This window comes from Rhinolophus hipposideros, assembly GCF_964194185.1.
Source record: "Rhinolophus hipposideros genome assembly, chromosome: 5".
In the NCBI taxonomy this organism is placed as follows: Eukaryota; Metazoa; Chordata; class Mammalia; order Chiroptera; family Rhinolophidae; genus Rhinolophus; species Rhinolophus hipposideros.
This window is the reverse complement of record NC_138051.1, coordinates 92,490,202-92,502,553: the sequence shown is the minus strand read 5'-3', so window position 1 is coordinate 92,502,553 and position 12,352 is coordinate 92,490,202. Positions and strand designations below refer to the sequence as shown.

Genomic DNA, 12,352 nt, shown 5'->3' with positions numbered 1-12,352 from the left:
TCTTATCACTTCTATTTTTCCCCCCTTTTCTTCTGCCTCCTCCCCTCACTCCGGTTCAAGCCATTGTTTCTCAGTCTCGTTGTGTAGGACACAGCTCCCTGACCCATGCTGCTATTATAAGCCTTGCCCCAAAACAGTTTGCAAGTTCCTCAATATGCCCACACAAAAACTGTTACTCAAATGTTCAGAGCAGATTATTCATAATAGCCAAAAGTGTAAACAACCCAAATACCCATCAAGTAATGAATGGAAAAAAAAAAGGTACATAAATACAATGGAATATTTTTCATCCAAAAAGGAATGAAGTATTGATACATACTACAACATGGAGGAAGCTAGAAACCATGCAAAACTTTTGTGCTTTCACATGTATTGGGCTCGGGGCTGGGCTGAGGGCACAAGCGAGTGAAAGTGAAAGAAACCAGACCCAAAAGGCCACATATAATATTCCATTTATATGAAATGTCTAGAATAGGCAAATCCATAGAGACAAAGTACATCAGTGGTTGCCAGGGGATGGGAGAGGGAATATGGGGAGTGATTGCTCATGAGTATGGGGTTTCTTTGGGGGTAATGAAAAATTTCTGGAATTATATAGTGGAGATGATTGACAAGTTTATAAATATACTAAAACCCACTGAACTGTATACTTTATAAGGATGAATTTTATGGTATACAAATTATATCTCAATAAAAAAAAAGGAAAGTAGGCTGGCAATAGCTGTTTTAGCTCTGTTACGTCTGTTTGAATCTTCTTTAAAAGTATGTTGACCGGGAGAAAAAAAAGCAGCTTACTTATAATATGAACCAAGAGAATACAGTTAACTCAAAATTAGCAAATCCACTCATGTATTCATTCTAGACGCCTCATCAGAAAAACATCTGTCTTCCAGATCTTTGTCTACATGCACTTTCCTGCGTCTTGTAATCCTTGCACAAATAGCAGAAAGGTTTCCTGCCTGATTGGGTTTGTCCAAACTTCCTGGTTCTCCCCCTGTCAGCCCACATTCTAACTCATCTAGGCTGATGGGGAAGGCCTAGGGTATCTCCAGAATCGACCTAAAACTTTGTATACATGGGAATATTTCGCTTTGGGGAATTATAACCTTGAATACTCAAAGGCCCAGGAGCGTCTCTGCAGATATATACAAACGCCACCGCAGAAAAATAATTTTCGCAGACACCAAATTGCATTGGGTGTTTGTCTTTTTGCTTGGTATGGGTTTCACATCTGGCGCCACCCAGCTGCAAGCCTCATGGCCCACCACTGTTTCCTAAGAAACAATGCTCCATCAGACCTGTCCCATGGCTATTTTCCAACTGCTGGATGAAACCCATTAATGGACTGTGAAATTAAGTGCATGGCAACTAGCATTTTCTTAAAAATAGGAAATATAGTTATGGTATGTAGTAAGAGTTAAATATTATTCCATGAGACTCCTGTTTCCTTTTTATAGATATCCGTGTGTGTGTGTGTCTGTGTGTGTGTGTGTGTGAAATATTTATCACTGTGGGTTATGGTCAAAGTGTGGAAAACCGGCACAGTGCTCATGATATGCAACTGCCCCCCCCACCTGTCTTTACCTTTCCCATTGTTCTGACTCTTCTGGAAAGCCTCTCCTCATTAGTCCAGTCTATGGCGATCTTTTTCTTCTATAACTATTCTGAATTTTAAGAATATTTATGAATTAGTGAAACTTCAGCCGAACTGACCTATGGTCTCACTACCTGAATCCACCACCTCTGCCTCTCTAGGACGGGATGCAAACACAGCCAGTCACAACTCCTGGGGGTACCTTCTGACCAGTCTGGGTCATACAATTCGCAGGAGGTGACACGCTGTCCTATTTTGTAATGGACTGTACTGCATAATTCGGCACTTTATTTTCTGTATTGTTTCCTAATAGCTCTACAGCTGAAGTACCATGATCAAAGGGTAAGACAAGCAGTGGGTAAACCTCTGGTACCTGACTTGGTTTCAAATCCAGCAGGGTAACTCATCATCTGTGGGTCACTGGGCAAGCACCCCCGTCCCAGCCTCATTTCCTGACCTTAAAATGGGGGGCTGGGGAACATGACAGTAATTGTCAATGCATGGCCCAGAGAAAAATCTCTGTAAACGTCTCACTGTTACTACTGGGGATACTAATACCAACAGATATCCTATGGAGCTGTCAGGCCATGGCTCTTGATGTTGGTTTGGAAGATCCAATCACTTGTACGAGTTTTGAAGCCAGAGTGCAAACCGCTCACAACAGGGTCCGAATGGATTATTCCATGCTTGTGCCTTCAGCAGAGCCCCAGCCCAGCCCCTGGCCTAATACATATGAAAGGAATGGGAGGCCACCAGGGCCACCTACAATGTAGGAATAAGATCAGGAAAAGGCCATTTGAAATAAAAAATAATTAAAAAAAAAATCACACAGAATGGATGTGAGAGTCTTCGCTTGAAATCCTGTTCCCAGGAGAGGATTTCTACATATTACGTAGATGAAACTGGATATTTCCTGAACTTCTACTAAGAGAACCCAACACATCATCGGGAAATGTTACTGGAACAGAAACAGAGGACCCGCTCACACCTGAGGAAGGAATGTGGCCAGCCTGGAAACTAAGCCTTTCTGCCTGGACATAACGGGAGTTGTGATTCGGTAGGAATCCTGGGACACCTTTGGCAGCATGCCCGTGTAGGGGTTATTTTCTCCCCGCCACATCTGTGCCTCTGCCTGTGATGGGTCCAGGGGTGGTTCCCATAAGACTGAGTTGATTGCAGGCTGTTCTCTAGGATGTTAAATTGGAACCGATTTCAATGTGTGTGGCTGGAATTGGGAAGTGAGGACAGGAGAGGCAGAGGAAGCAGGTCTGAGGAGTAGGGGGTTAACCAGGGACGGGGATGGGGAGAGGGGCACCCTCCTCATCCTCTGTTTCCTGGCTCCCCTTGATCCTGAGACCCACTTGCACCTGCTCCAGGACACACCTCTGTACCTTTCTCATAAAATTCCCTTTCTTGTTCAATCAAGCTCTGGCTAGCTTTTGTTTCTTGTAACCAAAGTGTCCTCAGCAGTAGTTACGAAGGCAAAATCAGCCCTACCGTGGGAGGGGGTCTTCATCCTGCTGCCTTGGTCACGAGCATCTCACTCCCTGTTGTAATTCTGTGCTCTCCACGCAACCTCCTGCCCCAGGATGTGGTCTCCTCAGAAGACACGCCCACCAAGCGGGGCCTCGGCCTTCTCATCTGGACACTGAGGGGGTGAGACTAGCTAGTTCTCAAACTGAGCTGTACATGCTTATCACCTTGTTAACATACCACCCCAAGCCCCCCAAGACTCGAAAGATTCTTTCTGCGTTAGTGCCCTCAAGTGCTAAGGTCATTCTCAAATACATATCACCTTGCCAAACTGACATCTAATGTGTTTAAAAATGTACCCAGCATGTTTTAATCCGGTATGTAAGACACACGAACCCTGATGACTGTTGTGAGACAGTCATTTGGTGGCCATCTGTCTAGGGATACTCACAGATCCCTAGAAACAGGAAGTATGCCATGCCACACAGGGCCCCATGGGGAAGCCCCAGGGTGGGTCAGGAAACAGAAGGAGCCAGGGTAAAGGGCGGGAAGGAGCCCTTATTGCAGTTCCCATGGGAAAAGGCAAGGCAGGACCAGCAGGCTTAGAATTGGCTAGTTTGAATAATTTCGAGGGCTCTGGGGCATAGGGGCTGCCTCTAGTTATCTGGTACTTGACTCTAGGGTGATCAGGACAGATGAATATTGTCTCCTGGAGTGTGAGCACAGGATGGAAGAGGTGGTTCAGAGTACTGGGCTCTGGATTGGTTAATTTGCATATGAAAGGTGTGCTCCTGGGGGAGTAGTTTGCTATCTCTAAGAACTGGCTGACTGGAGCAGGTAGTGAACATTCGTTGTTCTTGTCTGGCTACCATCCCTTGACTGGTAATAGCATGCCAACGTTCCTTTAGAGAACCAATCCTGCATTCCACGGCAGCCCGTGTGCTTTGTAGGGCTGACTCTATGGGGTGGGCATGTGGTTCAAACTTGGCTAATCCTGTATTCCATGAGTATCTGCGTTCACTCCCTGTGCTAGGCACAACTGAGAACCAACAGTGAACAAACAACAACTTTTGCCATTGAGGGCTTTACGTAGGTTGGGGGCGGGGTGCATGACCCGGCAAGAGTCAACCCTGGGGGTTCTGCTGGGAATCACTGCCTCTAATATCCTTTGTCCCTTCCTCCTTACTAACAAAATGTTATTTTGCTTGGGATAGTAGGTTCCTAGCTAAAAACTTACTCTCCTAGGCTTCCCTGTAGGTGAAAGTTACCATGGACAGTTCTGGACAACAAGATGTAAGTAGAAGTCTACGTGGTGGGGTGTCCAGGAAGGTGACTATCTTCCTGATAAGACAGGCTCAGTGGCACATGTCTCCTGTGCTTTGTCCTTCCTCCTTGTTTCTGCCTGGAACATGGACACACTAGAGCTGCAGGAGCCAACTGGCAACCTTGAAGACAAAAGCCACCTGGCTAAGGGTGATGGAACAGAAATGGAACACTGATGATATGATAGAGCTCTGAGACTCACAAATCTTTGGATTTCTTGTTATGTGATAAAAATCTCTTGAGATGAAGGCTCTGTCACTTGAATTGTCTATCACATGCTGCTTGAATGCTAGAGGCACCACCTGTCCACTGGGTTAACCCGATGGGATGTAAGCCTAGAGGGTTGGTGGCCATCTTTTCAAGCTGCCTGAGGATGAAACCAACCAGGAAAAAGCACTGCTGAGAGATGGACAGTATCTCGTAACCTCATTTGAGCCCAATGTCCAGCCTTGCCTGAATCAGATAGATTCACTCAGTGAACCTGCCATTACGGAAGCTCTGTGGCTTAAGCCTACCTGAATCAGGTTTCTCTAACGTTAAGCGAGTCTGGATTAATTCATGGTTTAAATGATAACAGAGTCTGGGGTTGAGGGGGGAGGCTACAGAGGTGGTGGGACAGTGTCTGGATCAAGCGCAAGGGACATCTCCCCAACACCACCAGGAGCCCCTCCTGGCCCCCCACTGTCATCCCTTCAAGGGACACCTGAGAAATGCTCATATGTGGACTCCGATGGATGTGCACACATGAGTAAGAGACAGAAGGGCTGCTCTTGTTTCTTTCACTAAGTTCTCAGATTTCCCTTTTGAAGTAGGAAATGATAATTTAATAATGTGAAAAAAAATTTTTCTTTAAATGAACTGTAACAGATGGCTAATCATTCCTGGAAGAAAAAATTAAGAACAGATGCAATTACTGATGAAAAACTTCAAACAAATGAACTTGGACAGTTTAGTAATCAGACAGTCCAATTTAGGGAGTGGTGAACCTGAGGCATGTGGGGATGTGTTTGTCACTGGATGATGTAAAGTATATATTCATGGACCCTGGAACGAGGAGTGTTTACATGATCTAGAGAGTGTAGTTTTAGACCAGTGGTTCTCAAACTTGAATTTAAATCAGGATCCCAGGGAGAGCTTGTTAGATCCCTCCAAGCTAATCATGATTTGGCAGGTAGAATGGGGGTCCAAGAATCTGCATTTCTAACAAGTTCCCAGATGCTGTTGATGCTTTTTGTCCTGGGACCACATTTTGAGGACCATCACTCTAGATTAACTCCATTTAAAAACAACTGAGATATAATTAACGTACCATTAAATCCACCTGTTTCAGTGTACAACTAGGTGGCTTTTAGTATATTAGAAAGCTGTGCAATCATCACCACTATATAATTGCAGAAGATTTTCGTCACCCCCAAAAGAAACCCTGTACCCATTAAGCTATCATTCCCCATTCCCTCTCCTTGCTCAATCTCCGGCAACCACTAATCTGCCTGTGTCTATAGACTTGTCTATTTTGGAATCATAATATGTGTGTGGCCTTTTGTATCTGGCTTCTTTCAAGTACCATGTTTTCAAAGTTCATCCATGTTGTAGCATATTATCAGTACTTCATTCCTTTTTACAGATGAATACTACTTCATTATATGGATATACCTTATTTTGTTTATCCATTCATCACTTAACGGATATTTCACTTTGGGGCTGCTATGAACATTCATGTATAAGTTTTTGTGTGAACATATGTTTTCATTTCTCTTGAGTGTATACCTAGGGGTAGAATTGCTGTATCATATAGTAACTATGTTTAACACTTTGAGGAACTTCCAGACTGTTTTCCAAGTGGGTGTAACATTTGACATTCCTACCAGCAGTGTATGAAGGGTCTAATATTTCCACATCCTTACCAACACATTATTGTTGTTTCTTTTGATTACAACAGCCATTCTAAAGAATGTGAAGTGGTATCTCATTGTGATTTTAATTGGTATCTCCCTGATGACTAATCATATTGAGCACCTTTCCATGAACTTATTAGTTATTTGTATATTTTCTTTGGAGAACCATCTATTCAAATCCTTCGCCCGTTTAAAAAATTGGGTTGTCTTTTTATTATTGAGTTTTAAGAGTTCTGTATCTAATCTGGACACTAGATCCTTGTCAGAAATATGATTTGTAAATGTTTTCTCCCATTCTATGTGTTCTCTTTTCACTTTCTTCATAGGGCCCTATAAATTGCAAAAGTTTTAAATTTCGATGAAGTACAATCTATGTTTTTCTTTGGAGACTTATATTTAAGAAATCATGGTATAATCCAAAGTCATAAATATTTACACCTATGTTTTCTTCTAAGAGTTTTATTTTTAGCTTCCATTACTTAGGTTTCTGTTTCATATTGAGTTAATTTTTGTACATAGAGTGAGTTAGGGGTCCAACTGTATTCTTTAGAAAAATGTGGTTATGTAGTGTGCTAGCACCAGTTTTCAGAAGGACTATTTCTCCCTATTTGAGTTGTCTTGGCACCCTTGCCAAAAATTAATTGACCTTAAACGTATAGATGTATTTCAAGACTCTCAATCTGATTCCATTGATCTATATTTCTATTCTTATGCCAGTGCCAGACAGGCTTGATTACTGTATCTTTGTAGTAAGTTTTGAAAACATGAAGTGTGAGTCCTTCAACTTTGTTCTTTTTCAAGATTGTTTTGGCTATTCTGGGCCCCCTGAATTTCCATATGAATTTTAGAATCAGCCTGTCAATTTCTGCAAAAAAAAAGCTGGCTGGGATTTTTGTAGAAACTGCCTGACATCTATAGAACATTGGGGACTCGTGCCATCTTAAACATGTTAAGTCTTCCAATCCATGAACACAGGATATGGGACATGTTTCCATTTATTTACATCTTTTTTAGGATCTTCTTTCAACAATATTTTGTAGTTTTCAGTGTATAAGCCTTGTACTACCTTTGTTAAATGTATTCCTAAGTATTTTATTTTTTGATGCAATTGTAAATGGAATTGTTTTCTTAATTTCATTTTCAGATTATTAATTGCTAATGTATAGAAACACAATTGAACTTTGTAACCTTGAATTTGGAGGCCCCGGGAGCATGAAATATAGGCCACTGGTCCCAGAAACACCAACAGAGCCGAGAACACTTGCTGGTCCTCCACGGGCAGGGGTTCTGTCTTAAACATTCGACAGACTTGCAATGGCAGCGTGGGGCTGTTGGGTTCCCGGTGTTTGCAAACCACACAGACCCAGCAGCTGGCCTTTTCCCTCCCCTTCCTTCCTACCGCCCCTTGAGTGGACATTCCAGCTCAGCAAAGGGCCCTCTTGCCACCGTCAACACTGGCACCAGGCAGAAGACAGCACTTTGGAGTCAGGCAGATCTGGGTACCAAACCTGCCCATGGCACCTGCGTGCAGCCTCCTGAGCCCCCATTTCCTCATCCAGGAAATAAGGACCACAGCAGCTATCCAGAAGGGCTGTGCACAGACTCTAAACATTCACGGACCCTGAAACGAGGAGTGTTTACATGATCTACAGACTGTGTGCTCAGCTTCCCATCCCTCAGAACCACCCTTCCTTGGGGTCACCAAAGCCACATTGGCCGGCACAGCTGAGTGACCACAGGTGGACACCTGACCTCTGGGTCAATGGTATTTTTTTGCTAAGGGTTCTGGGACTCAGATACAATTCCAGTGATCTAAGTAAGGGAGGCTAGAGCTGTCACAAGTCAGTCTGGGGCCAGTGGAGGCCACAGTCTGCCATATGCACCAAACATTGGGAAAGCCAGTCTGCAGCCAAAGAGCAGAACGAGACAGGTAGGTACGGAGAAAGGAAGAGCCAGTAACAGTCTCCACACCCACTGAGGCCCCGAGTCCAACCCCCAGTGAGTCCAGCCGTTTCTCTTCTCTTGGGATCCACAACACACCCTATATCCTGTTTTTAAAAGGCCCCTTTTTAACTCAAGGTAGCATGTGTGGGCTTCTGTCGCTGGCAGCCAGAGGCTTCCAGACCCAGCTCATGCCCAGTGCATGGTGGTTCCTGGGCTCCTTCATCTCCCACATCTTCTACCTCCCAGGTTGCACTGAGCTGGCCTGGATGCCAGGACATCACAAAGTGGATTCTAGTGGAGGTGGCCCAATATTTGGTTCTAGTTGAGTCTGTTCCTTGGGCAAGCCCCTGCCCCTCTCTGGGCCTCAGTTTCCCACTTTGGAATATAAGAAGGCTGATCGAAAAATTTCCAAGAGCCCTTCAGTCCTAGTCTTCAGAGACTGTTTGTTGCTAACCACGGAGGACTTAGAGAAAAACTGCTTTTATTTAAAGAAAAAACATGAAGCCTCTTCTTCACTACGTTCTATTAGCTGTTTTTATAAACCACTCATCTCCAGAAAGTGGAAATAATCCAAATTCCATCAACTAAAGAATGGATACATGTAGTATATTTGCCACAGAATATTATTCAGCCATGCAAAAGAATGAAGCCCTGACACACGCTACAACATGGCTAAGCCTTGAAAACATCATGGTAAGTAGCAGTCAGTCACAAAAGGCCACATATTGCATGATTCCATTGATATGAAATGTCCAGAATAGATAAATCCAAAGAGACAGAAAGTAGAGTAGTGGTTGCCAGGAGATGGGGGGAGAAAGGATGGGGAGTGATTGCTAATGGGGAGGGGGTTTCTTTAAGGGGTGAGAAAAATGTTCTAAAATGGATTGCGATGATGTTTGCACAACTTTGTGAATATACTACAAACCACTCAATTGTATACTTCAAATGTGTGACTATCATGGTAAGTGAATCATACCTCAATAGAGCTGCTATAGTAAACAATAAAAACGCCCAGCCAGTGTTTATTCTAATTGGGCTGTGATCTGACACTCCAGCATGTCAGAAACACTGATTGACAAGGGCCCGTCTTTGAAATCCTGACCTTGTCTTATGAGACAATCTACCAAATGTGCAATTTCTCTGGTGGCTCCTGAGACTGAGGCAAGAATAAGATCATTTCCACCATAAAGTGCTGTGTGTCTCTAGGGGCCTGGAACAGACAGGAAGCGTGTACAGAATTTCACATGTAAATGAGCCCGCAGCACCTGCAGTCTCTCCACTGCTTCCACCGACATGCTCAGGGCCTAAGAGGGAAGAATGGGCACATGGGGTTTTCTAGAGTTCCATCTGATCTAAGTGCATGACCCCCTTACTGGGTTTAGAGGGACGAATAGCCCTCTCTCCTCCGAGCCAGAAAAGCTCTCTCAAGTGTTCTGTAGGACTGAGGAAGGCTGGGGTGGGGTGGAAAAAATAAGCCCTAAGACACTTATAAGAATAAGCATCTGGAAATTTTCCAATTGCCCATGCTGGGTTTTATTATAATAAAGAGAAGGTTTACCTGCGCCATCCAAAGCCTGACGAGAGCAGGTTAGGTCCCAAGGGCCCATAATTCAAGTCAGTTTAACATGGTTTACTCAACCCAGACACAAGGCATTTGGCTAGGACAGAGACAAGCATTTCCTCATGGGCTCTGAGGGAAAGGAGCTGGAAGCATCCATTGGTAGGGTGACAGTGCTGTCCCCTAAGCAAGTCTGGCGTCAGAAAGTCAGTGTACAAATCCCTGCTCTGCCCCTTACTCCTGTGTGACTCTGGGCAACTAAACCTCTAGGTGCCTCAGTTTTTTCACCTGGGAAATGGGGATAATAACAGTATCCACTTTCTAGGGTCGTCGTGAGGAATCAATGAGTTAATACATATTGAGCATCCTGCCTGGTCCATAGTTTTACCTCCTGTAAAATTTACCTCCTGTTCTCAGTAAGTTTTACCTCCTGTTACTGTTCAAAAATCTCCAAGGGCCTGGACTTTTGTGAAGCACACATTTATCCCACTTTCTCCACTGAAGTGAGCTGAACTGCATTGTAGGTCCAGGGTGCACATTTAGCTAAGGCCATTTGCTTGCCATGTGACAGCCCAGGGGCTTGTGGTCTGGAACTCTATTCCCGACTGGACCAGGCCATGATGGTGTTCACAGCATGGGAGGCACAGGGTGGAAGAGAGGCTCCTCACATAATGGCTGTGTGACGCGGGAAGCTGCACAGCCTCTCCTAGCCTCAGTTTCCCTCTTTGTAAAATGGGGGTAATGATAATGCCTCCCTCACACAGCAGCTGCAAGGATTATATGAACAGGCACCTAAAAGCAGCAGCCACACAACTCCCTTTCCTCCCATTCTCCTCACATGGAGGAGGGGAAGAGGGGGAGGAAATGATTTGTGGTTTCCAAGGGCAACACCTGAAAACATACCCAGGGATACAAAGAGAGCTTTCTGCAGGGACATAGGAAGCCCTGGCCTATTCCTTGTTGAGGAAAAGAAAAGGCAAACACTGGGCAGAAGCTTGTAGCACTTGGCTCCATTATGAGCCAAGCCCAGGGGAATGTTCTGGAGCCTCTGGCTTGCAGAGGAAGGTGGACCAATTGCAACAGGAAGTCCTGGCCCACCGGGAAGGGGGAAGGGCAGAGTTCCCTGCAGAAGGACTCTTGGGTGCAGAGAACCTGGGCTCTATCTGGTCCAGCCGTAGCAAGATAGCAGCATTCTAAGCCTCCCACCCAGGAGGTGACCCATCCAGAGTCCCCCAGAAAGCTAGATCTGCTTTCCCACAGCCACTTCTCTCAGGAGCTTCGGATCCCAGGGCAAAGGGAGGGGTGGCTGGCTCTGGGGTCCATCCCATCCAATCCTGCCAAATGCAAGGTTTCAAAAAAATGGAGATGATTGGTCTTCACATGTGGCCATCTCACTTTACAGAATAATAGCTGCCAAGAAGGGCATGTCCCTTCTCTGGTTTTCCCTAGAGCCCTGGACTGTGGACAGCATCAGGACCAGGGTTTGGATGAAGTGGTGAGTGACGGTCGTGGCCGTGGCCTCACCAGGCTCCACATCTGTGAAATCAGGACTCTGCCACCTACCTCTTGGGGCTGGAGAACAGAACGCACCGAATGGTAGCTCTTCCTCAGTCCCACCCTCTGGCAAGCACAGCTGATTCCTGTACCGTGGCTGCAGCGCCCTCCCTGTCGCCAGGAGGGCCCCTGCCCCACTTGGGGTTTTTCACTTCTGTGTTCATAAGTGGGCTCTGGCCCACTTATAAGTGGCCTGATCCATAAGTGGGATCAGGTCTCCAGGCCCCAAGGAACTGAAACCCCTTCATGACCACAGCCGAGAGTCCCTGTACTCGGCCACGTGTGGACATGGGAGAGGAACTGGGTGGCGATGTGATGACAGGGCTGTGTGGGGACCCAGGGCTCTGGCCCGCTTGTGAACACAGAAGTAAAAAACTCCAAGTGGGGCAGGAGCCCTCCTGATTCATCTGCCTTGGAGCAGCCTCTCTTCTGGGGGGTCACCCTGCTCCTCCCGCCCCCAAGATCCTGCTCTGCAGAGATCTCTCTCTCTCAGTGTGTCCACACAGACCATCTCATGTAGGTTCCTGGGATCTAAAAAAGGACCCTTCCTCCTTCTCCCACTGTCCCAGACTGAGGCACCAAGCTCCCACCCATGTACAGTGTGACCTTTAGCCCACAAGACAAGCTGGCTGAGCGTGACCTTTGCTCCCCACAGAGTATTCCAGCAGCTGTGCTGACATGTCAGGGATGTGTTAGATGGGGGCCGAGACACAGATCCCCCCAGGCATGCTGGTCGGCAGAGGGGAGTCTAGGGGGGCCTGAACTCCTGTGCTGGGCCCCTCTGTAACTGCAATGAGGGGACAAATGTCATTTTCTGGGTCTGCCCTCTGTAGGAAAGAAGGCTGGGAGGTACTGACCAGGAGCAGCCATTCCTAACCTGCCAGGTCCCTGCAAGACCCAGAGAAGGTTTGAAAATGCTTATGCCCAGGCCCCACTCCAGTCTACGGACTGTCCAGGTTTTGGGAGGAGCCCGTGGGTCACTATGATCAGTGTGCCCTGGAGATTCTAACC

At 45.9% G+C, this 12,352-nt stretch overlaps 1 protein-coding gene across 3 annotated transcripts in view; it reads right to left on the bottom strand.

Annotated features, from left to right (window-relative positions):
- SLC24A4 (solute carrier family 24 member 4) overlaps positions 1–12,352 on the bottom strand; it is a 136,179-nt gene that overhangs the window by 14,811 nt on the left and 109,016 nt on the right. The window lies entirely within an intron of this gene.